Raw genomic sequence first — 25,547 nt, 5'->3', positions numbered from 1 at the left:
TGGAGCGAATGACCTTTTCAAAGGCATCAACCTCCATCCTATCTTAGCCCAACACCAGGCAATAGAGAGTAGCTGCCACTTTTCAGCTAGGCATACACTGTGGTGCTGGTGGTGGGTAACAAAAAAAGGAAGACGATACATTAGGATAGCTCAGTTGGTAAAGCATGAGCTGCAGCCAAACTTCCAACAGAACTTACTAAATCAGAGGAAGCCAAAGTGGGGCCCCAGAGGTGGAGATGCAGCTGTGGAGTGAAAGGGTTGTGGATATTTCACCCATCCCATTGTAAGAATCTCATGATGTTTTCAGAAAGGAGGCGGCAGAATCTGCTCATTGCTTCTTCCGCTCTTGCCCGACTCTGTGGGAGTCTGAGTGTTATCTGTGTAGAGATAAGATGACTGAATAAGAAACTGTAACACTCATGCAATCCAGTAGCCTCCGTTAGTCTTTAGGTAAAGGTACCCCTGACCATTAGGTCCAGTCGTGGCAGACTCTGGGGTTGTCATCTCGCTTTATTGGTCGAGGGAGCCGGCGTACAGCTTCCGGATCATGTGGCCAGCATGACTAAGCCGCTTCTGGCGAACCAGAGCAGCGCACGGAAATGCTATTTACCTTCCCGCTGGAGTGGTACCTGTTTATCTACTTGAACTTTGATGTGCTTTCGAACTGCTAGGTGGGCAGGAGCAGGGACTGAGCAACGGGAGCTCACCCCGTCGCGGGGATTTGAACCGCCGACCTTCTGACCTTCGGCCAGTAAAGCGAGATGAGCATCGCAACCCCAGAGTCGGCCACGACTGGACCTAATGGTCAGGGGTCCCTTTACCTATGCACCTTTGCATAGGTGAAATTTGATAATCACTGGCTGCATCACAAAATTCATATCAGTCCAGATTTTGAAGGAGGGCTGCAATTTGGTTTTGTATTGTTTCAATAAGTTCAGATTTGGTAGATTCATCTTTAAATATAAACTGAATCGAACCCCCCTCCCCCCATCCCTATTCTGTTCAAAGTCTCTTGTTTACAGCATGGGAGATCATATACTTTTAAAGATTGCTGCAATAATGGATGTCAGCCTTCCCATACCTGGTGTATACCAGATGTTTAGAACTACAATTCTGTTCTGCTCCGCCCAGCATTGACCACTGTTCAGAGATGACTAGAGCTGCAGTCCATAACTTCCACAGGGCACCAGAATTGAACAATGCAATATTATACATAACTATGCATGCATAACTATCAAGTTCAGTGCTGCTTACTTGTACTTACTTTAGGTAAACGAGCCTAAAGCCCATTATAAATGTTATGAAATTCTGAATGTTGAACAGTATATTAACCTTAAATAAATAAAAATAAAATAAAACAGCAAGTATAAGCATTGTCTAGCTAAGCAATGCCTGTTTCTTTGCCATGAGATGGACAGATATGGAAGTTGTTCTCTCAGTTGGAATAAACACATCAGTCTTACCAGGGAATGAACAAACCTGTTGATTTCTCTTCTGCATCACTCTTGCTCATTCTGCCCTTAAGTCTGTTTTGCTCCGTTTCTGCAAAACAGACGCGGGTGGCGCTGTGGGTTAAACCACAGAGCCTAGGACTTGCTGATCAGAAGGTCGGCGGTTCGAATCCCCACGACGGGTGAGCTCCCATTGCTCGGTCCCTGCTCCTGCCAACCTAGTAGTTCGAAAGCATGTCAAAGTGCAAGTAGATAAACAGGTACCGCTCCGGTGGGAAGGTAAACGGCGTTTCCGTTTCTGGTTTGCCAGAAGTGGTTTGGTCATGCTGGCCACATGACCCGGAAGCTGTATGCCGGCTCCCTTGGCCAATAAAGTGAGATGAGCGCTGCAACCCCAGAGTCGGCCACAACTGGACCTAATGGTCAGGGGTCCCTTTACCTTTACATATTTCAATGTATATCTTATCTAAACTGCCAAACTGCATTGCAGTGTTACCAGAAGGACAGAATCTGATGGACAGCTAAATCACAATCCTCGTCTTTGGTCAAACAATGTGAATCGGTTCATTCACAAATATCAGACTCCCCAAGCATCTCCTGAGCCCTACATTTTCAAGCATAAAACAATTGCTTCTGCTTTGTGTGTTTCCTTTTAACGATATGCCTGAGGGAGTCTACGCTGGGGTCATGCTTCGTAATGTCTGTGACCTCTGTTCTGCAGTAACCCCTGCTTCATTTACGAGGCAAACATGAATGGGCGGTCTGGGGGAGAGGAAGAGAGAGAGAGAAGAAACCCAGGATTCCAATTAGAATTGCTCCTGGCATCCTTGCATGCAGTGCGCTTGGGAACCCACACAGTCGGAGTTGCTTTGAAATGTAACAATTCCATTAATTGCATTGGCAATTGCATTAGTGGCTGAGAGTCCCTGAGAAGGTTGTGTTTTGCTTTGGTTTTTAACACCCGGGGAAGGCGATGCTTTCTATGATGTATGAGTGATGTAGTTTGGGGGGGAGGGTGTAACATGAGGGTTAACAGCTAATAAAAGTTTGGGTTCTCTTTTGTTCGGGGCTTTCATCTTGTTTCACCTTGTGGCAGATGGGAGTCCTGTCGCGACAGTCTTCAATAAAGACCAAGCCTACTGGCTGCTGTTTTGTTCTGGTATTCCTGGCTGGTGTCCTTGTTTTTTGTCCAAGGGAGCCCTCAGATTTCTCCGTTAACACTATCCTTTCTCCTCTCAGTCTCCACATTTCCAGGCTAAACATACCCAACTCTCTCAACCTTTTCCCATGTTTGCGAATACATCGTCTTGCTTCTTTGCCAGGGTGCTGGTTTGAAGTTAAGATGTGCTTGTTGATCCACCACTGGCTTAGTTTGTGCCTGAGTGACGAGATGCTCAGAGTGAGGAGCTGGAGTAGAGTAATGAAAAGTGATTAGTCTCTTGGGCTGTGGCTCAGTGCTGGAGCATCTGCTCTGTATTTTGATGGCCCTGGGTTCAATCCCCGTTATATCCAAGTAGGACCCTTGTCTGAAACCTTGGAGAGTTGCTGCCAGTAGGCGTAGATTGGTGCATGCATGGAAAACAGCATTTTTGCCATTTGGAACTGGAGAGGGGCAGCTGTAAGTTGAGAGAAGACACTTTTAGCACCCAGGGCTTCTCTGTGAGTATCTGGTACGGGGTGGCAAATCTACAGTTTTGCCAGAGTGACTGTTTGCTGTTCAATCTACATATCAACAAGTAGTTACTTAAGCAGGGATGGATGTAGGTTTGATGAGGCCCTCAGCTACTGAAGGTAATGGGGCCCTTTAAATGTTCAGCTGTACTTTGTCAACAATAAATTGTTGCTGTTTTTTGTGTTGAATATATGCTATATGGTCATTTATGGACCTAATAGGTATCTAAAGCCATTTGCACATGTTGTCATGCAAATAGTCCATGCAGAATGTAGGCACCTAATATATAGAAATGAGCAAACCAGTGATATTTTAGGGAGCAGGCTAGCAGGCGGGGCCCATTGCTTACATCATGGGAGCCTACACAACACAAAACACTGTTGCTGTATGTAGGTTTTATTTTATTTGTTTGTTATCTTATATTTTGGAAATGTACATCCAGTTTTGTTTTGTGTTTTAGCTTACAGGTAAATGCGACACTGCCCAGATGCCAAATTTCCCCAGAACCCAGCTCCTTCTCTTAGGTCTCTAAGAAGATAATAGTCTAAGCCAAAGCATCTTTATTCAGAAGTAATACACAGTTCAAATGTAGTCCTTTAATTTTTTTTTGGGGGGGGGGGGAGCCAAGAGACCGGAGCCCTAAGCTATAGCTTGTTCAGCTTATATGTAAATCTGGCACTTAAGTAATTTAAGTAACTTAAGGAGGTATAAGTCAGAAAAGCAGGGCCGGCCCAATATATTTTGACACCTGAGGCAAACCACAAAATGACATATGCCTCCCCACTGGCGAAGTGCTGAAGGTGATGCTTGTGGGGAGATGTGTTGCCAACTGCGCAAGAATTCCCCTATTTTAATTTATGAAATGCTGTTGGAGGAGATGCAGTCATGTGCATCAGATTTAGAGGCACCCCAAATTTTATTTTTATTTTTAGCTTGTCAGAGGTGAAGCAGGGTGTATACAGGGCGTCACAAGGTGAAGCATATGTGATTAAGCATCTACTCAAAGCGGTTTGTAGTTTCTGAATGGGGTGGGTGAGGAATGATGTAGACTTGAATGAATCCCCAAGCAACATATGGAGTGCCTTGGAATAAGACAGATTGTTTTCCAAAGCGCCAAATCGGGATCCGAAACCAAACCTGTGGTCAGTTCAAATCCCTGGTAAGCAGCCCCCTATCACGGGGTGCACCTTTTGAAAGAGTCTCCCTTTTAATGACTCCTCTGCTCTTTTTCTGTTGTCCACCATCCTCGATTTCATGAAATTAAGAAGAAAGGTGGGGGTAAGATATGAGAGAGGAAGAGATTCTCTAGGTATCGGCAGAACATATGGTGCTGAGCAAATTAAATATAAAAGCATGAGAGCTTTTGAGCAGTTGTTTTTTAAAAATAGGCTGCACAAATTTAATCTTCTGCTACTGTACTTTAATTATCCAAAAGTGAATTCCCACTAGGTCCCTGCTGCTCTCAGTTCCTTGCACTGTGCAAAGGTACGATGCGTTAAATTTATGGCTGCTGTTTTGTAACTCCACTGAGATCGCCACTAAATGCAAGAATCTGGTAGGAATCTGGCTTCTCTATAACCCTCAGCTTTCATTAATCCTACTTTGGGTGGGGAATGGTGGCCCTTCAAGTGTTGTTGGGCTATAACTCCCATCATCCCTGACCCATGCTTGTTGGGGCTGATGGGAAGTAGAGTCCAGCAAAATCTGGAGGGCCATACATTCCCTGTCCCTGATAGCACCACCAACACAAATGCAAGTTTCCAGACATTGTGAACATCAAGAAAAGCCTTGAAAGATATGCATGGGGTGTCTGGTGGAATTTCACCATGTCCCATCTTCCAAATGCCCTACACTTAAACATTGATTTTAATATACATGATTGCCATAGCTCAAAATCCATAGGGAATATTTAGCATTCAAGCTTCTTAGCTTCTCTTGGAAACGGAGATGATCATTATTTGCTAAACTGGTGTTGGGGGTCTGTTAACTACCATTTAAGTTCATGTTTAGAGGGTTTGTCCTGGGCAGGAACCCAGTAGCTGAGGGCGGAGATGGGAGGAGCAGAGCAAAACAGAAAAAAAAGTTTGATAATGTAGCTGGATGTGATTAATAAAGATCTCCTTAGAGTGCACCAAAATCTGTTTGTCATGGATAAGGATCCAGACACCAAACCTGGGCTTACCCTTCCTGCTTTTCTTGATATTTCTTGGAGCTTGCCCTTCCAGCACATTCATTACGATAATGTAGTTTTGAGTTTTTGTAATGTAAAGCACTCTGTGATCCTCGGGTGAAGGGCAGCATAGAAATTTAATTATTAGTAATTATTATTATTATTATTATTATTATTATTATTATTATTATTATTATTAATATTAATATTATTAATCCCCAGTCTCTCTGTGGCTTACTTTGCATGTTGCCTTGAATGGCATGGTAGTCTTTGCTTACGTGGTTGTTTCTAGACCAGTCCTGAGCAGGGCTGTTTTTCAGCCAGAACTCACCAGAACTCAGTCCTTTCCAGTTGCCACCTTTCCGGTGGGTGCCAGTGCCGCTGTAAGAGAAAAAGGGAGGTGTTTGTGGTGAGTTCTGGCACCTCTTTTTCTAGATAAATAGCACTGGTCCCGGGGGCATGTGTAGCAGACTCACCCCACTAACTGCCCCCAATTCAATATAGTGGACCTACTGCACGGTACGCCAGTTGAACATATTTCTACAATTTACCACAGGCTTTCTTTTGGGGGGTCATGTGTGATGGAAACTTTGATTCAGGCAGCGGCGTAGCGTGGGTTGTCAGCACCCGGGGCAAGGCAAGTAATTTGCGCCCCCTAACCCGGGGCAAGGCAAGTAATTTGCGCCCCCTAACCCCTAACCTGCCGCCGCTGCCAGCTTCTTCTTGCTGCTGCCTGGTCTGGTCTGGTGTGGTTCTCTCCTGCGCTCAGTGCTGCACTGGGCGGCCGCTGCACTGTCCCTCCCCCAGATAGACCCTCGCTCTCTCTCCACACGCCTGGCACCCCCCCTCCACAGTGGGCGGCGACCCAGCGGCTCGGATCGGATTCGTACAGCCAGCACTGCAATGAGAGAGAGTGAGTGAGCCAGGTAGGGGCAGAGAGCTGCAAGTGCGAGCGCGCCCCCCAGATGTTGCACCCGGTGTGGCCGGGCCCCCCTGCACCCCTCACGCTACGCCACTGGATTCAGGGAGTCTCAGGCAGATCAAGCAAGAAACTTTTATTTAAAAAAAGAGTCAGTGAAACAAAGTTGGGTCAGGAGATGCATTCTTTCAGGTAGAAGTTACCGTATTTTTTGCACCATAACACTCACTTTTTTCCTCCTAAAAAGTAAGGGAAAATGTCTGTGCGTGTTATGGAGGGAATGCCTACGGGTGGCATGCCTACGGATTTTCCTCCTCTAAAAACTACGTGTGCGTTATGGTCGGGTGCGTGTTATAGAGCGAAAAATACGGTAACTTAAAACTAAGTATGAAGATGTCACAGGCTTTAATCACAGTAGTATATGCACAGCTTTCCTTAAACTTCCGTTACCCAAAAGTCAGTTGTTACACTTTAGTTCCTGTTACTTCTCTCTAGGTCTTTTCGTTATGGCAGATGTTTCAGGTTAATTCTTTTGACACAGCACAGCTTCTTCCTCCACAGCTTAATACTTCGGTTCCTGAGTGAGGGGCGCTCTCTTAACAACCCTGCTCCTATTCCAATCCATATAACAGACCTAGGGGATAACCTCACCCCCCTTGTTACTGGCTTGGGTGTCTCCTCTTTATAGAACTCTCCCTTCCGGACTGAATTGAGACCCAAGTAGACTGTATCCTCACTGCTTCTACCCGTAAACAGCATTTTTCCTGCTGTTTTTGCAAAAGCCTTGTGAGGTTGGACACAAGATTGTGGTCAGTAATCAGAGAGGGGACCCTAGAAAGTTCTGTGGTGATGTCTTGGAGATCCTGGGAGCCTATTGGCTCACATGCGAGCACAGGCACCATGCGCTTCGAGCATATGTTAACACGTGTTCACATGTTTCAAGGCTACTGCTCTTGAATCACATCCAGGGCCGGACTTAGGTTTCCTGAGGCCCTCAGCTACTGAAGGCAATGGGGCCCTTTATATGTCCAGCTGTCCTTTGTCAACAACAAATTGTCGCTGTTTTTTTGTCTTGAATATATGCTATATGGTCATTTATGGACCTAATAGGTATCTAAAGCCATTTGCACATAACAAAATGTGTATTTTATCAAAGTAATTGATATAGAAATGAGTAAACCAGTGATATTTTAGGGAGTAGGCTAGCAGGCGGCACCCATTACTTACATCATAGGAGCCTACACAAAACAAAACACTGTTGCTGCATGTAGGTTTTATTTTATTTCTTTTTTATCTTATATTTTGGAAATGTACATCCGGGTTTTTTTCCCTTCAGTTTTTTTGGGGCCCCCCAAAAGAGTGGGGCCCTAAGCTATCACTTGTTCAGCTGATACGTAAACCCGGCACTGATCACATCCCGACACAAGCAGGTGTTAGTGCCAGGGTAGTCTGCATGATGCTTCCCATCCTTACCCCATCAATCCTTAACCGCTGGCTGATGATGGTGGGAATCACATCTGGAGAACATCTCTTTGGCTACTTCAGTGCTAACATCTGCCTGTCTCAGGATGCGATTTAAAGAGATGCAGCCTTGAATAGGTGAACCAACAAGGAGTTTGAAATGGTTTCAGGTTTTTGTTGTTCTTTCTCTTGCTTTTTAATTGCCACATATCTGATTGCGGGAACCAATTCCTGATTACAGAGAAACAGTCCCGTGGCTTGGGTGGGCACTTTATTGATTTCCGTGGCTGCTATTTTTACCCCCTGTATATTATCTGATGTTGTGCTTTTAGGCTTAGGAAGGAGCCCCAGCCACCCTTTTGTTGATCATCTTTTATTAGGACATGTTTTCATTTGCATCTTAAAAAGAAACCCTCATTATGGAAGTGAGCTTATTTAAAATGCAGATGGTTTCTCCGTTAAGGTGGTGGTGGGGGAAACCCTGCTGTGTGGCTTAGCTGACTTCTCACTTGGCTGTTAACAGCAGAGGCTTTTAAATGTCACCACCTCCTTGCCCTTTTGTAGCTTGACCCACAGTTCACTCTTTCTCCCCCTCCCACCTTTCCAAACCCCCCCACACACCTTCAACTATGTCAGCACTAAAGTTCAAATTGTAAACCAGACCTCACCAATGCACAGATGTTGGTTTTAAATACAGGAGTTCATAAACCAGCCCCTAGTTATTACCACAGAGGTGAACCCATGTCTGCGCTATAGCACTTCAGAGTCAGACCGCAGGTTGAATAATAGAAACATACAATGGTAGAGCCACAGGGGTCATCTAGCCCCTGCAATGCTTGAATCTTTTGCCCAACGTGAGACTTGAACCCACAACCCTGAGATTAAGAGTCTCGTGCTCTAGCGACTCTTGTTACTAAACACTTCTCCATTCATGAATATTGTGGCATGGCACCCCAATCTCCAAGTAGTGCGATATTCCAGTGGTTCCAGGCACCTCCCCAGGGTTTGCGTTTCCTTTGGAATGAGGCACATTGGAGACCGTGTTGTCTTTAGGATATGCGGTTCATTTACACATATATGCAACCTGGGGATGGTCTTGGACTCCAGGGCGGGCAATTAAAAATGGCTATATAAGGGCGGGCACACCTTAGTTTGAGGTCCTCCTTCTCCTGCGTGGGAAGGGGGCACCCTGTTGCAACAGTTAATAAAGATCAGGCTTACTAGCTGCTTTGCTTCTCAGTACAGTGGTACCTCGGGTTACATACGCTTCAGGTTACATATGCTTCAGGTTACGGACTCCGCTGACCCAGAAATAGTACTTCAGGTTAAGAACTTTGCTTCAGGATGAGAACAGAAATCGTGCTCCGGCGGCGCAGTAGCAGCAGGAGGCCCCATTGGCTAAAGTGGTGCTTCAGGTTAAGAACAGTTTCAGGTTAAGTATGGACCTCTGGAACGAATTAAGTACTTAACCCGAGGTACCACTGCATTCTCTGGTTGGCCTCTGTCATAGCTGTCAACTTTCAGATTTGAAAATAAGGGATCAGCAGCCTCGAAAATAAGGGATCAGCAGCCTCACCTGTCCCGGGGACAGTCTACAGGATATCTAACAATCTGGGATAGCAGCGGGAAGCAGTGGGAAATGGTGCTGGAATAAGGGAATTTCCCGCCGAAAAAGGGAAGGTTGACAGCTATGGTCTCTGTTATTTTCTCCTACCAATAGAGAACCTACAAAAGGACTCTATATGGGCTCTTGGGTACTCCATAAGGGAAAAGAGCAGGGTTTTTTTACTTATAACAATAGGCTGGATAATCTTGTGGCAATCCAGATATTCATAGAATAGAATCGTAGAATCATAGAGTTGGAAGAGACCACAAGGGCCATCGAGTGCAACCCCCTGCCAAGCAGGAAACACCATCAGAGCACTCCTGACATATGGCTGTCAAGCCTCTGCTTAAAGACCTCCAAAGACTTAGGAGACTCCACCACACTCCTTGGCAGCAAATTCCACTGTCGAACAGCTCTTACTGTCAGGAAGTTCTTCCTAATGTTTAGGTGGAATCTTCTTTCTTGTAGTTTGGATCCATTGCTCCGTGTCCGCTTCTCTGGAGCAGCAGAAAACAACCTTTCTCCCTCCTCTATGTGACATCCTTTTATATATTTGAACATGGCTATCATATCACCCCTTAACCTCCTCTTCTCCAGGCTAAACATGCCCAGCTCCCTTAGCCGTTCCTCATAAGGCATCGTTTCCAGGCCTTTGACCATTTTGGTTGCCCTCCTCTGGACAACCCACCAGCCCAAGGCCAATTCTGGGCATCTCAGGTTCCTCATCTCTGAGTCATAGAAGAGATAATAGAATCATAGCATTGGGAAGGACCACAAGGATCATCTAGTCCAGCCCCCGCAGCCCAGCATGAAGCTCGAACCCATGACCCCAAGGTTAGGAGTCTCATGCTGGACCGACTCAGCTTGGGTGAAAATCTTGGCAAGTATTATTTCAGAACTCTTTGCAGCAACCCTTTAATCTGGGTCAGTAGTCGTATCTCCATGTTTTCTTCCGGATGTACTCTGACTTGCCAGTAGCAGGCAGTCAAATTGCTATTTTAAAGTCTATCCAAGCATTTCTCAATCTCTCTCGTTTCCTGTGCTTAGCTTCTTGAACCACGTCAAGGCCAGGCCAGTACAATTTGTGACTCTCTCTCTCTCTCTCTTTTTAAATGATATTTATTAGAGGTTTAATAGTTACAGAAAAAAGAAGAAAGAAACAATAAAAAGTTAAACAAAACAAAACAATACCTTACAATACATCAGAAAGAAAAACAAAAACAAAAAACAATACAGCAAAATAACAAGAAAAACAAAAACATTTAAAAACACATCCAATATTTCCGTATCTTTACCTTTCATTTACTTGTTTCATCGACCTCCTCACACCTCCCTTTTTTGTATTCTAGTTCAATTAGCTATTTCAGCAAATCCTTTCCATCTTTCTCAATTTTTGTTCTATAATTTATCTTAACGCAATCTAACCTTAAATTTTCCACTTTGGCCCATTAACAATCTGTTTTTACTTAATTCTTTATAACATTTCTGCTAAAGCCATATAACTTCATTCCAGCATCCTTCTAACATTCATTAATTTTGCAATATTTCTGTAAATATACTTTGAATTTTTTCTAATCTTCTTCCACCGACTCTTCTCCCTGGTCTCGGATTCTGCCAGTCATTTCCGCCAATTCCATGTAGTCCATCACCTTCATCTGCCATTCTTCCAGGGTGGGTAGATCTTGTGTCTTCCAATGCTTTGCGATAAGTATTCTTGCTGCTGTTGTAGCATACATAAAGAAAGTTCTATCCTTCTTTGGCACCAATTGGCAGACCATGCCCAGGAGAAAAGCCTCTTTTAAATATACCTTCCTGAAGAAACCAATTTGTGACTCTCAAGCCAAAATGCAACCCATCAAGGGGCTTGTTAGCCCCTAGGCTTGTTTGATTTTGATTTGTTGCCTGCCTAGTGCTGCTAACAAAAGGGTTGGGGTTGGGGCATTCTGAGGCATCCAACAGACTGTGATACATGGCAGGTAGACTGCGTCCAAATTTTAGGTCACTCAACCAACTCCACTCTTAGAAATCCTGGTGGGAAGATGGGAACACACTATTGGGCCTTGCGTTAAGTGCAGAGAAAGATGATAACTCACAAAAAGTCCAACACGTTTTTCTGTCTCTCTCCCATCCCACCCTAACTGCATAATTTTACATTCCAGAAGGGTAGGGCTTTTGTTTTCAGATGCAAAAAAATTGATGCATGAGCTAACGAATGCAGGACAACAGATGCTTAACTCCAGGCAATGTAGAACCTTGCTGCACAGACAGTGGTGTCAGATTGCGTTAAATCTGCTGGAGCCATCTCCCAATTGTGGGTTTTTTTGTTTTTGTTTATCTGTTGGCCTTGTACCCATTGAAACACACACACACACACACACACACACTTAATATATATTGAAAATGTTTCATTTATTTCAAACCGTGGAAGAGATTCTGGCTTTCTTTCTGCAAAGATGCAAATGATCTGTAAGGTAACTTTTATTTTATTTTAAGCATTTATTTTCTTCGCAAATGAGCTCATATTTCTCCTACAGGGTTTTACAGAACGCAAGCGTGTTAAAGCTGTTCAGCATTCTGACTTCCTATTAAAGTGGGACGCTTAACCAGAAGAGGAAGGGGGTTTCTTATCTGATCTTATAGATGCCAAAGAGTTGTCAATTAAAATATATGGACTTTTTGGGGAGTTTCTGTTGCAGTCTTCTCCCAAAATGCTTGCATTCACTTTGCAGGGAAAGTTTGTCTGTCTGTTTTTAATAATTTTGCTTAGCTAACAATGATTTAGAGAATGGCTGTGGGGGATATTCCAAAAATATTCTGGATATGGAAGAACAAGCATTTCTAGGATTCTTTAGGCACATGCGAAATTTGTGTTTCTGCTGAGATAGAATCCCCATGTCTTAAGGTAAAACAAACTGCCAGATCAGAATGTTAACAAGAAAACTGACTGAGTTGGTTGGTTTTTCTTGTGGTGCTTTTAATCTTGTTGATACTAAGAAGTAAACCCACCATGGTTCCTGCACATGGCCTTATTGTCTGTGTGGGGTTTTCCTTTCAAATTAAGCCCCTCTATGTTTCTTGCATTTATCTCTGTTTATCAAATGGATTGAAGGTTTTGATTGCATATTTACTGAATGGTGAGCCAGTGAAGGCACACAGAACTGATGAGCTGATGATAACTGAAACATTCTAGAAGCCTGGAAGACCATTTGCCTGCTTTTCAATCTCTCTCTCTCTCTCTCTTTAAATATGTCTGATAATATTTCAGAAGTGTTTCTCTTTTCAAAGGGCTGTGTCCCGTGGCTAATAGTGGCTGGTTTCATGACTTATTAATCTCTCTCCAGCCTCCTTGCCTTCATCAGCAGCTGCTGGGGCAGGGAAGAAATTGATTTTGAATAGGTTAAATGGTGGACCTCATTTGACTGTGTCACTGCCTGTGTGGAAAGAGTGAGGGATAATTAACTTCTCAGAAATACAGCAGGCAGCGCTGACCCCTAGCTCCAAGATAGAGGCACCAAATAAATAAATAAAACCATGTTAAAGGCCAAAAAGCACCTCCTTCAAATTAACAAGATGCTTCACCCCCCCTTTTTATTTAACTGATAAATTTGAGTTTCAAACACCCATCCAACTGTGCAGAGAGGCAGGTGGCAGGAGTGAGGAATTGTAATTCTTCAGGTGTTATAAGACTCCCAGATCCCATCAGCTCAGTGGTCAGCGATCTAGGTGCTGACCTTTAAAGCCCTAAGCAGCCTTGGCCCAGTATACCTGAAGGGGCGTCTCCACCCCCATTGTTCAGCCCAGACACTGAGGTCCAGCGCCAAGGGCCTTCTGGCGGTTCCCTCACTGCGAGAAGTTAGGTTACAGGGAACCAGGCAGAGGGACTTCTCGGTAGTGGTGCCCGCCCTGTGGAACGCCCTCCTGTCAGATGTCAAGGAAATAAACAACTATCTGACTTTTAGAAGACATCTGAAGGCAGCCCTGTTTAGGGAAGTTTTTAATGTTTGAAGTTTTATTCTGTTTTTAATGTTCTGTTGAAAGCCACCCAGAGTGGCTGGGGAAACCCAGCCAGATGGGCAGGGTAGAAAATAATAATAATAATAATAATAATAATAATAATAATAATAATAATAATAATAATAATAATAATAATTTATTATTTGTACCCCGCCCATCTGGCTGGGTTTCCCCAGCCACTCTGGGCGGCTTCCATAGAAACCAAAAATACAGTAAAATATCACAGATTAAAAACTTCCCTGAACAGGGCTGTCTTAAGATGTCTTCTAAATGTCAGGTAGTTATTTATCACTTTGACATCTGATGGGAGGGCGTTCCACAGGGCGGGCACCACTACCAAGAAGGCCCTCTGCCTGGTTCCCTGTAGCTTTGCTTCTCACAATGAGGGAACTGCCAGAAGGCCCTCGGCGCTGGACCTCAGCGTCCGGGCAGAACGATGGGGGTGGAGACGCTCCTTCAGGTATACTGGGCCGAGGCCGTTTAGGGCTTTAAAGGTCAACACCAGCACTTTGAATTGTGCTTGGAAACGTACTGGGAGCCAATGTAGGTCTTTCAAGACCGGTGTTATGTGGTCTCGGCGGCCGCCCCCAGTCACCAGTCTAGCTGCCGCATTCTGGATTAGTTGTAGTTTTCGAGTCACCTTCAAAGGTAGCCCCACTTGAGCGCATTGCAGTAGTCCAAGCGGGAGATAACCAGAGCATGCACCACTCTGGCGAGACAGTCCGCGGGCAGGTAGGGTCTCAGCCTGCGTACCAGGTGGAGTTGGTAGACAGCTGCCCTTGATACAGAATTGACCTGTGCCTCCATGGACAGCTGTGAGTCCAAAATGACTGCCAGGCTGCGCACCTGGTCCTTCAGGGGCACAGTTACCCTATTCAGGACCAGGGAGTCCTCCACACCAGCCCGCCCCCTGTCCCCCAAAAACAGTACTTCTGTCTTGTCAGGATTCAACTTCAATCCATTAGCCGCCATCCATCCTCCAACCGCCTCCAGGCACTCACACAGGACCTTCACCGCCTTCACTGGTTCTGATTTGAAAGAGAGGTAGAGCTGGGTATCATCTGCATATTGATGGACACCCAGTCCAAACCCCCTGATAATCTCTCCCAGCGGCTTCATATAGATGTTAAATAGCATGGGGGAGAGGACGGAACCCTGAGGCACCCCACAAGTGAGGACCCAGGGGTCTGAACACTCATCCCCCACCACTACTTTCTGAACACGGCCCAGGAAGAAGGAGCGAAACCACTGTATAACAGTGCCCCCAGCTCCCAGCCCCTCTAGACGGTCCAGAAGGATGTTATGGTCGATTGTATCAAAGGCCGCTGAGAGATCCAGCAGAACCAGGAAACAACTCTCACCTTTGTATCAAAGGCCGCTGAGAGATCCAGCAGAACTAGGAAACAGCTCTCACCTTTGTCCCTAGCTCGCCGGAGATCATCAACCAGCGTGACCAAGGCAGTTTCAGTCCCATGGTGAGGCCTGAATCCCGACTGGAAAGGATCCAAATGGTCCGCATCCTCCAGGCGTGCCTGGAGTTGTTCAGCAACCACGCGCTCAATCACCTTGCCCAAGAATGGAAGATTTGAGACTGGGCGATAGTTGGCCATACTGGCCGGGTCTAAAGATGTTTTTTGAAGAAGCGGTTTAATGACCGCCTCTTTCAGCGGATCTGGGAATGTTCCCTCACAGAGGGAAGCATTCACCACCCCGCAGAGCCCATCGCCCAGCCCTTCCCGGCTTGCTTTTATTAGCCAGGATGGGCAAGAATCAAGGAGACAGGTGGTTGGTTTCATGCGTCCAAGCAGCCTGTCCACATCCTCGGGGGTAACGGATTGAAATTAATTCCATGCAACTTGACCAGACAGAGATCCAGCACTCTCCCGCCCCAGCCCTGCTCCCACGGTGGTGTCTAGCTCCTTCCGAATATGAGTGATTTTATCTGCAAAAAACTTAGCAAAATCATTGCAGGAGATCTTGGGGTCTTTACAAGGCCCCGGTGGTAAAGGTGGTTCCGTTAAATTGCGAACCACCTGAAAGAGTAATAATAATAATAATAATAATAATAATAATAATAATAATAATAATTTCATTTCTAGTCCACCTTTCCTCTAGGGAGCTCAAAGGGAAGCACATCATTCTACCCTCCCCACCTTGTCCTCACAACAACCCTATAAGGTAGGTTAGGGTGTGACTGGCCCACAGTCACTCAGTGAGCTTGATGAGTTCATGATTTGAACACTGGTCTCCCAGGTCCTAGTCCAACACTGTAACCCCTGCACAACTCTGACCCTGAACCTGATGGCTGTGGCATGTGGTTTTTCCTAAAAGGTGGTACCCAGAACTAAACACAGTGCAACAGATGTGGTCAGACTAGTGAGGAACAGGAGGGAACAATTCATTCTTGTCACCCAGATGCTGTGGCTGCACACACGCTACACATTTAAAGCACTCAACTTCCCCTAAGGAATCCTGGAAGTTGTAGTTTACCCCTCACAGTTCCCAGTACCCATAACTAATGACAGTTCCCAGGATCCTTTGGGGGAAGTCATGTGCTTAAAATGTATGGTGTGTACACAGCCTATGTTTTGCCAGAAGCAAAAGCTCTTCTCTACTTGGTCTAGCCAGATCCAGAGCATTGTGCATAAGACAATTTCCTTTCCCCCCCATCCTTGTGTGTTTCCAGCTTGCTCCCTTCCCAAAGTTGTTGTTGGCGGCCATCTGTCTCAAAAATCAACGGAGTGCACTTCCGGGGTTGAAGTCAAACCACTGCATTAGTAGCACCAAAGTGATCTCTCTGAGCCGCAAGCCTGGGCACGGTGTATGGCGGTCCTGGGCTGCCCAGATGATGAGACCCTCCTCACAGCCTCGCTGATGTGGTCCAAAGCAAAGCAGAGCAATATGTTGGGCACCAGCTTAGCTGCAGGAGAGTTGCCGGAAGGAGGCATACAAGGCACCATCCAACTGTCTTAGAGACTCCACTCTGGATTTGTGTAGGGTCTACTCCTTAGCCTTTTCTTTTCCCTAAGATGTCCCGTAAGGCAGTGGAAGTTTAGGGCTGCCTTCCTGGGTTATGAGCCCCAAGTACAATCCCCACAACTGGGGGAAGACCCATAGTTCAGTGCCAGAGCATCTGCCTTGCTTGCAGAATGTTCCAGGTTTAACCCCCACATCTCCAGGTGGGGTGAAATCCTGGAGAGCTGCAGTGCTGGCCATACTGAGTTGGGTGTCGGACCACTGGTGTGACTCACAACAAGGCAGCACCCTGGAGTGCCCGACATGGTCAGCCGAGGCACATTCTGCTGGTTGACTGAAGTCGCTGAGAATGAAGATGCCGCCTTGTGCTTTAGTCTCTCTCTTCTCTTTTTCTTCTAGAAAAATGAACTGAACAATGTCGTGCATGGAAAGAACTGCTTGAGGCTCCAGTATGCCAGCATATCTCACAAGGCACTTCAGTATGACCAGGTAAGTTCTCAGTAGTGGCCAAAACTGTTTTGGGGGTTCATTGATCTTTGGGCCAATGATCTGCTGGAAGCACAAGGCTGTGGATGAAGCAGGTGGACCTTCTGCTGCTGCTGCTGCCATCTTCTTCAGGTGCACTGCTCTGCTGCCAAGCTCTGAGTTTTGAGTAGCTTTTTCTGCTCCATTAGCGACAGCAGTATGGACACTTCTAGGCTGCCCAGAGTCCTTCCTCAGAGCAAGGCATTGTGGGAGAGCTGGCCACGGGTGCTGCTTTGCACCAGCAGCAAATGCTTCTTGAAAGCATTACCGTGATAAATGGTGCAACACCTTTCTCCCTACGGTTATTGGTCCCTATGGACTTTCTCAAGTGCTAAAATTTTATTTTATTTATTAAATTTATATATACTGGCCTATACCTGCAGGTCTCGGGGCGGTATATAATGGGCTTTGGGGGCTCCCTTGATAGTTCCACCACCCTCAAGAGGTTTGGGGAATGGTGGCCTTGGAAAGGGCAGTCTCTGGGGCAGCCCCAAAGCCATGGAATTCCCCCCCAACACACACACACCGAATTGTGTCTAGCATCTTCATTGTAAGCCAGAGATGTACCTTTGGACACTTGAGATATATATTTTAGGACTCCTTCTGAAGGAATGGGTTTCCCAAACCCAAAACTGACTGTGCAGGCATTTTTAAACTGCACCAAAATCCCCATTTCTCCTTAGCTAAAATGCATAAACTTTAGCCGTTGAGCAAATGCAAAACAAGAACACAGCTCTCTCCCTTATCAGTTTGACGGCAAGACTGGCCTTGACTTTACCAGTAGAACAGATACAGACATATCTTATGTTCTGACCACAAGTGACGGGGAGACCCAAGTCTGGGACTAACGCCAGAGCATGTTCTCGGAAGTAGTGACCTTTTGCTCCAAGATAGGAGTAGGAACAGGAATATCCTTTTATGGTCAGGAGTGCAGGAATGAAATCCCTTTTATGGTTGAGAGTACCAGAGCAGGAACATATGTGATGTCAACCTGTATACATAGGCTGACGTGGTTGGAAGGAGGGAGAGGGTGCCTGGAGGATATAAATACTGCATGAAACTTGTCATTTCTTTGGACTTGCTGTGGACTAATCACGCAAGTGCCTTCTGCTATCCGGAGAGCAGAATAAACTCTTTCTTTGAACCAACTCGGTGTCATTTTGACTTCCTTCCTCCTGTCCCGGAGCAACACAGACCCAATCAGTGAACTCCAATAAGGCTACACTTCCTTTGGAGGTGTTTAAGAAGAGGTTCTATGATTCTATGACCCACTCAATTCTGTTGACTGAAGTCTGTTTTAACTGTTTCCCCTCCCCTCACTGTGGGTGTTATCTTGGGGGCTTGAGCAGGGTACTGATCCACTGTTCTTCCTAATCTGATGCCTGAGGCAAAGGTTCTCACCTCACCACCTGAGAGGGCCAGGCCTGCTTGGACAGTATTCAAAGGATCAGCTTGCTTATTAAAAGCAATTTGCAAATAAATAGGGCGAAAGTGCAACGTGCACCAGTAATACAACAAAAGGATATAAAATACAATACAGTGGCTAACAGACGCCTCGGATGCGACTCATTATTTGCTAGAAGTCCTGGGGAAATGTCTTTTTAAGTCTCTTTGCTTGGAGCAAAACATATATCAGGTGGTAGTGCCCATTGCAACTTGTAGGGCAGCAAAGCCAACTATAGGTAGAGACAGCCAGAGTAAACTACCGTAATTCTTCTGTTTAAAGTTCCATGATATTGCTTTAAATGTAGAATGTAAATGGGTTTTAAGCCTGGAATTACTTGTTTCCTTTTCTCTCTCTCTGTCCATTCTTTCATTTTGTAGCCTCTCAGGAAGAGCTAGGAAATAAAGGGAGATGTTTTGTAGCACATGTTCACAGCAACGTTCCTGATCCACGTTTCATAATCCGCTCGCCGGTAGCTGTGATTAAGAGAGGGAAATTCATTAGCAGGTCTCTTAATTACAGATGCTCAGAAATGTGCGCACATGCCTGCGTGCCAGATAAACTCTCTCTTCTTAAGTCTGCCTGGAAATAATCAGTATTCAGAATAAGGCTGGGTAGAGTGAGGAGAGGTGTGGGAAGCTGTGTGGAATATTTTGCTGGTACTTAATGAGCTATGTCAAGGGTCTCCCCCCCTCCCCACTCCATGTTTAAAAGGGAGGAAGCAGACAGATCTATTATAACAGAAACCTATAATAAAGCTGAAATAGGGAGGAAATGGCCCATTAATTTTTTTGTTTATTTGTTTAGCGCATACATCTGAAGGGTGATTCCAAGCATGTTCAGCTGAAAGCACAAAGGTCAAGAGCATAGGTGGGGAGATATGGGTGGGGCCAGTGTCCAGGGCCCCCGCTCCATGCATTATTTGAATGCATGTAGACCTATTGTCTGACCAGGGTTCCAGTTTCTTCCTTGAGAGGGAAATTCTTCCTTGAGAGGGACGTGGGTGGCGCTGCTGTGGGTTAAACCACAGAGCCTAGGACTTGCCGATCAGAAGGTCGGTGGTTTGAATCCCCGCGATGGGGTGAGCTCCCGTTGCTTGGTCCCTGCTCCTGCCAACCTAGCAGTTCAAAACCACATCAAAGTGCAAGTAGATAAATAGGTACTGATCCGGCGGGAAGATAAACAGTGTTTCTGTGCGCTGCTATGGTTTGCCAGAAGCAGCTTAGTCATGCTGGCCACATGACCCGGAAGCTGCACGCCGGCTCCCTTGGCCTGTAGAGCAAGATAAGCGCTGCAACCCCAGAGTCGGCCACAACTGGACCTAATGGTCAGGGATCCCTTTACCTTTACCTTTAGATATATTGTCTGTCTAGGGTTCCAGGTTCTTCCTTGAGAGGGAAATTCCGTTGGATCAATCCCTATTTGTTCTAAAGGGGTGTGTGTGTGTGTATACAGTGGTACCTTGGGTTACATATGCTTCAGGTTACATATGCTTCAGGTTACAGACTACGCTAACCCAGAAATAGTGCTTCATGTTAAGAACTTTGTTTCAGGATGAGAACAGAAATCGTGCTCCAGCAGTGCAGCGACAGCAGGAGGCCCCATTAGCTAAAGTGGTGCTTCAGGTTAAGAACAGTTTCAGGTTAAGAACGGACCTCCAGAACGAATTAAGTACTTAACCTGAGGTACCACTGTGTGTGTATGTATATATGTATGTATGTATGTATGTGTGTATATATATGGGGCAGGATGTAATTCTGCAAATCTTTGAGTCCTCCCAGTCTTCCTTATCCCTCCCTGTTGTGCACAAGTGGTACCAGTTTGGCTACATCAGGAATCCACAGCCAGCGAATGAGTCTGCTGTTAGCCTATAGCAGGAGTGGGAAACCTTTGGCTCTCGTGATGTTGCTGAGCTGCAACTCCCTGCTCATTAGCCAGGCTTGGGTGCGAGTTGTGGTTCAGCAGCATCATGAGGGGCAAAGGTTTCCCACACCTGGCTTGTGGGAATGGGATGGTGGTGATGTGGATATGCTCTTAGGCAACCGCAGCTGAACTGTGCAAATATGTTTCTGGGCATCTTGAATCATTGAAAGAGGAATTACCCCAGAGCAAACACACAAAAGACCTACAGATTTGGTTGTTATTTAGTGTTACACTAAATCTTTTGCCACAGGACCATCTTTGTGTTTGGAGTCACAGGCTAGTTTGGCTACCGCTTTATAATTTGTTCTTGGAGCAAAGTCATCTATAAGAATCAGGAGGGCTGTATCTAGCAGTCCTTCAAACTAGGTCAGCCGTCTTTTGCTGCCACTGGAGTTGGGCAAGGGGGGGGGGCTTCGCTGTTCCGACGCAATTTTCATTTCATGTATGGCCCATATGTTCCTGAGACAGCAGCTTGCAGAGGCGATCATTAGATCCACTTGCATAAGCATGAACAAATGGGATTGACAGATTCCATGAGCACATTTGGGACGGGGCATACCAATTCAGCTGCTGCTTGTGCACTCAGCTCAAGGCAAAAATCTAGAGGGAAGGAGAAAATGAGGCTCCGTTGCCAGGGGCCAGTGTTTAAGCAACACCCAGCACACCTGGGCACCTAGAATCATAGAATCATAGAGTTGGAAGAGACCACAAGGGCCATCGAGTTCAACCCCCTGCCAAGCAGGAAACACCATCAGAGCACTCCTGACATATGGTTGTCAAGCCTCTGCTTAAAGACCTCCAAAGAAGGAGACTCCACCACACTCCTTGGCAGCAAATTCCACTGTTGAACAGCTCTTACTGTCAGGAAGCTCTTCCTAATGTTTAGGTGGAATCTTCTTTCTTGTAGTTTGGATCCACTGCTCCGTGTCCGCTTCTCTGGAGCAGCAGAAAACAACCTTTCTCCCTCCTCTATGTGACATCCTTTTATATATTTGAACATGGCTATCATATCACCCCTTAACCTCCTCTTCTCCAGGCTAAACATGCCCAGCTCCCTTACCTGCTTTGGTAAGGGAAAGCTACCTGCTTTGCCAAACACATAAATTAAAAACCCAAGTTTCCGTGTGAAGGAACCCCCAAATTCTGAGCTCAAGCTCTGTGGCAGCTACTGGTTTTGCTCCAGCTAGTCTTGTTTGCTGGCGGCAGCACCAGAGGAGGCTATCTTATTAGGGCAAATGGGGCACTGCCCCACCAACCTCAGTCTACCCTCAGCCCCCCACCTCCCTTGTCTTCCTTCTTACTTAAAGCCAGACCATGGGATGCTACTACCTGTCAGTTTCATCCTACAGACCCCAGCAGAGATTAGTCTTGTGTTTGTGCAAAACTAGCATGAGTTGGCTCTGCCTGTCATTGGCTCTGGCGCCACCTACTGTTGGCCTCCCTGTGTTCCACCCTAGCAAGCCCCACTGGGCAGTCCTATTTTCCAGTGTCTGTCCCAGGATGAATCACTATTCCCACTTTATCCTGCTTATTTGCCTTTTGGAGACGACTTGTAGTGTGAGTTGCTGGGATTTGTCCTTCTTCAGAGTTTCGCTTCCTTCTTTGGAGCTTCTAGAAATTAGGTGTCAGAGTGGTTAATAGAAATGTTGTCTCTAGCATCAATGCATGCACTTGTTCACTAAGACAACCGCTTCTCGCCACTGGAAACCATACTCTGAAATTCCTCTGGCTTCTGTGAGCTCCCGTGGCATACATCTCACTGTAGTGGTGAAGACTGTCTACCATTTTTGTGGTAACTTCAAGCCCCCTCTCCCCCCTTCTTTGTGTTCTTTATCTTTAATAATAATAATAATAATAATAATAATAATAATAATAATAATAATAATAATTTATACCCCACCCTCCCTGGCCACAGCTGGGCTCAGGGCAGCTAACACCAGTAAAATTACAATAAAAACAGAATGGGGGGGAGAAAAGAAAAGAAAACCAATTTAAAATACGGGTTAAAATACAATTTAAAATGCAGCCTCATTTTAATAGTAGCCCATAGATCAAAACCATAAGGGGAGGGAAACATAGGGGTCGGAGTGAGTCCAAACCAAAGGCCAGGCAGAACAGCTCTGTCTTGCAGGCCCTGCAGAAAGATGTCAAGTCCCGCAGGGCCCTAGTCTCTCGTGACAGAGAGTTCCACCAAGTTGGGGCCAGTACTGAAAATGCCCTGGCCCTTGTTGAGACCAATCTATCCACCTTGCAACTTGGGACCTCCAAAGTGTTGTCATTTGTGGACCTTAAGGTCCTCCACGGGGCATATCAGGAGAGGCGGTCCCGTAGGTATGTGGGTCCTAAGTTAGATTTGGAACACAGAACCCATTAAATATAAGGTGCTTCCAATAAAGGACAGCCTTCTGGAACATAAAATAGCACATATGGTCATGCTACATCAGGGGTCAGCAAACATTTTCAGCAGGGGACTGGTCCACTGTCCCTCTGACCTTGTGGGGGGGGGGCGGACTATATTTTTTGGAGGGGAAATGAATGAATTACTATGCCCCACAAATAACCCAGAGATGCATTTTAAATAAAAGCACACATTCTACTCATGTGAAAACACGCTGATTCCCGGCCCGTCCGCGGGCTGGATTTAGAAGGCGATTGTGCTGGATCCGGCCCCCTGGCCTTAGGTTGCCTACCCATGCCCTGCATCCTCTCTCAGCTTAATCTACCTCACAGGGTGGTTGTGATGATTGACGGGGGAAGAAGGAGAGCTGTGCATTCCAGTCTGAGCTCCCTGGAGGAAAGGTGGAATGTAGATGCGATGTTAAAACCTAGCCACCTTGGTAGCTCAGTCAGTAGAGCATGAGACTCTTAATCTCAGGGTCGTGGGTTCAAGCCCTGTGTTGGGCAAAAGATTCCTCCATTGCAGGGGGGTCAGACTAGATGACCCTGGTGGTCCCTTCCAACTCTACAATTCTATGATTCTATAATCTGCTCCAGAATCTGCGGCTACACTAAATTCCATATTGTACAAAGGGGGTGGGTGTCTGCTGCCATTGGTAAATGCTGCCAGCCATCTTTTTCCATATAGAGTTCAAGGGTGACACAGCATGTCATCAGCAACTGCCCTTTGTTTCCCCTGTTTCTACATCATGAAGAAGTTGCTGCTCTTTCTAGACATTCCAAGCAACCAGAAACTAGAAATTTAAAAAACGAAAAGGGATGGAGGGCCAAAAAGCAATCCTTGGACAAACTTATACAACGCATATTACTTAAAGAAACTTTTGCAGTTATTAATCTGCATGTGGAAACAGGATGGAGCAGATTATCAGACACCAAAGTGAAACAGGCTGAATCTAGCTGGGTCTTTTCATCCCTAAAGAGACCACAGGATGCATACATAAGTGATGTCATGGTCACTATCCAGTAGGTGCCTGTAATACTCACAGAACTGCGCTCTGAACTGCACCCATACAACAGACTACGTACACACACCCTTCTCCACAACATGGATAAGATCCTCACCTGATTGCACAAGTGACTAGTCCCAAAGATCCACAGGCAATACTTAAAGCCTTTTCCGTGGAAATATAGGGGGGGGGGAGCAGTCGTAAATCATGTGTTTCTTCTTTCACATTGATGGCACCTGTGGAAGGGCAATTTGTTCTGTCTCAGTTTTTCCTCTGCTGTTGTTTAGGTGAAAACAGACTATGTTCAGCTTAGAGAAACCCTCGCCGCAGTGACCAAAGAACGTGATTTGGCTGTGAAGGAGAAGCACCAGCTCCGAGCCAAACTGGAGAACTTAGAGCAGGTCCTAAAGGTATGTAGAAAGAAAGCTGGGAGAGTGTATGTGGAGCTCTCTGGTCGCTCGAATGTAAGTGGTGTCATTGTCATCGCAAGGAAGATGCTCAGCAAAGGGCTGAATTGTTTGCAACGTATGGCAAGGCCCAGCTTGGCATTGCAACCTTGGAATGTTTGAACATTCAAATAGGAGGAAGATCCCGTTGATCTGCTGGCTGCTGCTGTCACAGCCGCCCTTACGCCTCCATTTTGCATGCTCTCTGTGCAATCTCCTTAGTTTGTGCTCATGTCAGGCAAACTACATACACCAGGCATAGGCAAACTCGGCCCTCCAGATGTTTTGGGACTACAGTTCCCATCATCCCTGACCACTGGTCCTGTTAGCTAGGGATCATGGGAGTTGTAGTCCCAAAACATCTGGAGGGCCGAGTTTGCCTACCCTGACATACACACTAATTGATTCTGTTGTCTTCTCTTTGAAATCTTTGAAATTGATGGCTAAAATAAAATACATTAACAGCTGTAGATCTGGCTGCACACCCTCTTCACGGAATCCTATATTCTACACAGTTTCCTCTGATATATGCACTTCCTGTATGCACTGTGCGCTTGGAGAATTGCATCACAAAATCTGGTTTTCCATCACCAATTACTGTCGTTTATTTGTATGCCACCTTCCCATAGTTAAGCCATGTTCAAGGTAGCTTACATTCCTAAAAAGATTTACATAATTACAAAAAAATATATACAACAAAAGTAGCTGTGAGCATTAAATAAAAAACATCTCAAGAAGTATACAATAAAATTAAACAATCCACACATAAATCATAATAAGGTCTCATAATAATAAAAAATACCAAAAAACCCCAAAACAAACACCAATAGCAGCAAAAAATTAAGCATCTTGATGACAACAATTAATCCTAGACAATACACCACCCTGAGAATCTCTGGGCGTTCTGAGCAGCACATCCTACAGGACTCCTAGCAAATGTGGTTTCGATTCGCGTATTGGTTCGAGAAGTGTGAATTATGCTGTTTCTCATTAAATGCAAACAAAATCGCGTTTGTTTCAATGGGTTCACTGCCTACATCGTGTAGTAGCCTACCCAGGAAAGTGGTCTTCATTTTCCGCCCCTGAATATAGAAAGCAGCCCTGCATTGAGGCGGAGCAGTTTTAATTCTCCCTTTCATTATATTGGGATGTATTAGCTTTGCAGAAGAGCCAGGGCTGAAATGTGCTGACACAACGCTCTGGAAAGTTAAATATAACATCTCAAAGGAAATGGATCTCCTCCCCCCCCCCCTCTTCCTTTCTGCCCAATGTGCTCCAGCCCTGACTCTGTTTCGCCGTTGCTGTGGCTTCGGCTGAGCGAGGCGACCAGCCCCTTTGATCGCCACATTCTAGCGCAGAATTAAATTTGGGTCGCTTCCCTCCCTGCGTTCCAGTTCTCTTTCTGAAACAAGGCAATGACATTCAAAAAGCCATCTGAGTCTCCGTTAATGTCGACAGTAGGCTTTTATAAATATTGGAACTTTTAAAAATAAACCTGTTCCCGGGGCAGATTCCTTTCCCACCACGGAGATCAGC

At 45.7% G+C, this 25,547-nt stretch overlaps 1 protein-coding gene across 14 annotated transcripts in view; it reads left to right on the top strand.

Annotated features, from left to right (window-relative positions):
• The window catches only part of RIMBP2 (RIMS binding protein 2), a 209,581-nt gene that overhangs the window by 95,299 nt on the left and 88,735 nt on the right, over positions 1 to 25,547 (top strand). For 11 of the 14 annotated variants that reach the window (XM_081174656.1, XM_081174654.1, XM_081174655.1 and 8 more), the window contains exon 1: positions 23,873 to 23,975. The gene's annotated coding sequence lies outside the window, so the exon portion shown is untranslated. Of the gene's footprint in view, positions 1 to 16,668; positions 16,759 to 23,852; positions 23,976 to 25,547 lie in introns of those variants that run through there. The other 3 variants (XM_081174663.1, XM_081174666.1, XM_081174659.1) reach the window with 1 other exon arrangement.

Source organism: Podarcis bocagei, assembly GCF_964188305.1.
Source record: "Podarcis bocagei genome assembly, chromosome: 16".
NCBI lineage: Eukaryota > Metazoa > Chordata > Lepidosauria > Squamata > Lacertidae > Podarcis > Podarcis bocagei.
This window is presented reverse-complemented; position numbering and strand designations above follow the sequence as displayed.